Source organism: Petaurus breviceps, unplaced genomic scaffold, assembly GCF_028583685.1.
Source record: "Petaurus breviceps papuanus isolate PSGF00001 unplaced genomic scaffold, PetGlider_PUasm1.0 138, whole genome shotgun sequence".
Lineage (NCBI taxonomy): Eukaryota > Metazoa > Chordata > Mammalia > Diprotodontia > Petauridae > Petaurus > Petaurus breviceps.
Genome location: NW_027185694.1, coordinates 19,211,131 through 19,215,034, shown reverse-complemented (window position 1 = coordinate 19,215,034; position 3,904 = coordinate 19,211,131). Strand labels below are relative to the sequence as shown.

Genomic DNA, 3,904 nt, shown 5'->3' with positions numbered 1-3,904 from the left:
GGAGGCATCCCTGAACTCCTGGGAGATGACATTCTCTTGTCATAGAGACTGGAAATTTTCAGTCAGCTTTTGCATGAGCAGTGAACCCCCAGCCTTGTAAATCTCTGCTGGAATAGAATCAGCACCAGCCACTTTGCTACATGAGAGGAGTCTAATGGCATTCAAAGCCTTTTCTTTAATTGGAAGTTCAGCTAAAGAGGGATTGACTTCAACCTGAAATATAATGGTTTCCACATTGGTTAATAAAGATTTGTTGAGAACATTATGGAAGTGTTCATCCCATCTCTCCAGGATCATGTTTTATCACTAATCAATGTGGCTTCATCAGCACTAAGTAGTTGAGATGCACCATAGGTCTTTGGTCCAGAAATAGTCTTGAAGGCATCATAAAAGCATTTTGGATTGTTACTATTAGTGCAAAACTGAATTTCATCTGCTTTCTTACTGAGCCAAGAATCCTGCATCTCTCGAAGCTTCATTCACACTTTACTTTTGATGGAGTTAAGTGCTGCCTTCTTAGCAACAGATGAATTATCCTGCTGGTGGAGTTCTCTCATTCCTTGTTTAGCAGCTTCTGAATTTCCCCACCATTTTTGTCAAGCCAGTTTTGATGTTTGTGAGTGTTCTGGCCATGTGAGTAAATGCAGAGTTGTACACCCAATCTGCGAAAGCTACCCACCCCTTTTCTGCTCCACTGTTGCCAACCATGTTGGCTCAGCTTTCCCTCCAAATTAGCAATGAGATGTTCACACCTGGAGACGCACTCTCATCTTTTAACATTAAACCTTCTGGCAGTTGTCTTGCCTTAATACTGTTGCTTTTGTGTAATGGGAGTCTTAGCTTGAAAAGGATGTCTGTGATCGATTCTGCACTCTGCACCTCATATCACCTTTGTCACTCTCACATTCTGTCTGTCTTTTCCCCTTACAATGACATAGGCTATTGAATGCCAATGTTTGCTGTGAGGATGTATCCACAAAGTTTTATTGCGTTTGGGTAAACAGAAGATAGTACTGGTGATGAGGTCATAAGACCCACGAGTCTTCAACGACTGGTGCTGCTGTTGTTGCTGTTTCTGACACTGTTCCCCCCAAGGACTCCCTACCATGTCTCATAGTCTGTGCCTACTCTTACATTAAAGTTACCCAGAATTATATACTTGTCCTCTTTTGGCATATTGATGATGAGGGTCGCCCGGGGTCCCTAAGCGCCGGCGGGCGGGCTCGTGGCGGAGGCAGCCTCTCCGCGGGGGTTTTGGTCCGGGTGTTATGTAATGATGCTTTTGCCATGGCTAATGACCCCTTGGAAGGCTTCCATGAAGTAAACCTTGCTTCCCCTACTTCACCAGATCTTCTCAGTGTATATGAGCCAGCAACTCAGGAGCAAACTACCTCACCGAGTGTTATCTACCGGCCATATCCTCTGTGTGCAACACCTGTTCAGCCTAACACATTAAATGTTTCTGACCTTCCTACACAACCCGTTTATTCATCTCCCAGACATCTAAATTGTGGAGAAATATCAGGTATTAGCATCCATATTGCAGACTCAGTACTTTGTTCCACCTCTGGAGTCACAGCTGGTTTAACTAAACTGCCATCCACAAAGGACAGCAACAGTGCTGAGAGAGAGTTTTTACAGGATGCCACAATAACAGAGATTTCTGATGGCAGTGATGACTTTTTTGGATTGAGTACTGACTGTCTCGTTTACGGAGCCCATCTGTTCTAGAAGCGAGGGAAACGGGTTATGAAAGATTAAAAGAAGAACTTGCAAAAGCTCAGAGGGAACTAAAACTAAAAGATGAAGAATGTGAGAGACTTTCAAAAGTCCGAGATCAGCTGGGACAAGAATTGGAAGGACTCACAGCTAGTCTGTTTGAGGAAGCTCATAAAATGGTGAGAGAGGCTAATATCAAGCAGGCAACAGCTGCAAAACAATTAAAAGAAGCACAGGGAAAGATTGATGTACTTCAAGCAGAAGTCGCTGCCTTAAAGACACTTGCGTTGTCCACTTCACCAACATCACCAATTCACGAACTTCCACCAAGTGGAAAAGCTCCTTTTAAAAAGGGACGTGCAAGAAATAAAAGTCAAGCGGTGCTATGAGTAGCAGTCATCAGGACCTCAGTGTGATGCAGCCTATTGTAAAAGACTGCAAAGAGGCTGACTTACCTCTGTATAATGAGTTCATATCTTGGAAGGATGAACCCACAATGGACAGGACGTGTCCGTTTTTAGACAAAATTTATCAGGAAGATATATTTCCATGCTTAACCTTTTCCAAAAGTGAGTTGGCTTCAGCTGTTCTGGAGGCTGTAGAAAACAATACGCTAAGCATTGAACCAGTGGGACTGCAACCTATTCGATTTGTAAAAGCTTCTGCAGTTGAATGTGGAGGACCAAAGAAATGTGCTCTCAGTGGTCAGAGTAAGTCATGCAAACACAGAATTAAATTAGGAGACTCAAGCAACTACTACTACATTTCTCCTTTTTGCAGATACAGGATCACGTCAGTGTGTAACTTTTTTACATAGATTCGCTATATCCAGCAAGGCCTTGTGAAACAGCAGGATGTTGATCAGATGTTTTGGGAAGTTATGCAGTTGAGAAAAGAGATGTCATTGGCAAAACTGGGATATTTCAAGGAGGAACTTTAATTCTCTACACTGAATATGCATGAACTTCACTGAATAACTAAAATGGCTGAATTTTTTTTATGGTTACTTGATATTTATTTCCAAGGAGTTGGGTCCAAGATGTTTTATCCTCTTTTGCAAAACGCATTAAGGAGTACTGTGATTTGTTTCAAACTGACACATACTGTGTGCTAAGACAAAGACTTGCAGGTGTACTTGTGATTGTAATTTATAGTTGCAAAAAAAATCTAATTAAATAAATGTTAGATTGATGATGAGGGTCTCTAGGTCTTTATAAAATTTTTGTTTGACCTCCCTAGGCTTTGCCATCGTGGAAGTGTGCACACTGATGATGATGACATAGCCCTTTACTGCCAGTGGCAATTGCATTGTCATGAGCCTGTTGTTCACTCCTTTTGATGCCTTATTTCACTCAGGGCTGCTATTTGAATTGTAGAACCTGCTGAGCTCTCATGAAACAAGAGCTGCTGACTTTTCAGGTTTACTGGATTTTGTGTTGTACCTAAGTGTGTGCACATTCTATGTACCAATGGGGAGTGGAATCATCTTTGCAAACATTTTTGTACATTTTTGTGGGTTTTGACCACAGGGTCAAAATCTTCACCTGCCATGGTAAGTAGGCCACGGTTGGATGAAGCAGACAATTTTTAGGGCACATTTGCTAGCCTCTTCCTCACACCAAGAGGTGAGCAGTGTGTTTATTAACAAAGATTGTTCATACACCCAGATGACTGCCGAATCCCACTACTGCCTCAGGCCAGTGAGAAGACAATCCCATGACCTGGGTTGCCTGTGTGCAAGGTTGTGACTATAGTTCCCAGTGTATCCCCACCTGCTGCTGCATCACTTGCCTGTCACCACAGGACTTTAAGATAGGTAAAAAGGATAAAATGGTATGGGTGATATCTCTAGATTCATGCATAAATTGGACTTACATGAGACAGAGTTGCATGAAGTTGTTGGTCTCACTCTCTTTCCCAGAGTCTTTGGTGTCAAGAGGCAAGACAAAGACAAGACAATGGCTCAGGATGCAGTGGATGACCTTGGCATCTTTGATATCTAACAAAGCTCCAAGCTCTCCACAGTGCCTGCTTCATCCGCCTTCATGGTCATTGGAACAAACTATTCTTGTCCATTCACTCCACCAGGGGAAGTCTTCATATACCTAACTCACTGAAAAATTTGAGACCTCACAGTTACTCTCAACCCGGTTTAGCCTGTCTGCTGAAACAGTTGACTGGGGTA

At 42.6% G+C, this 3,904-nt stretch overlaps 1 pseudogene; it reads left to right on the top strand.

Moving 5' to 3' along the window:
- The first annotated feature begins 1,200 nt into the window (after nt 1-1,200).
- Nucleotides 1,201-2,910, top strand: LOC138175980 (rab-3A-interacting protein pseudogene; annotated as a pseudogene).
- Nucleotides 2,911-3,904: the final 994 nt, after the last annotated feature.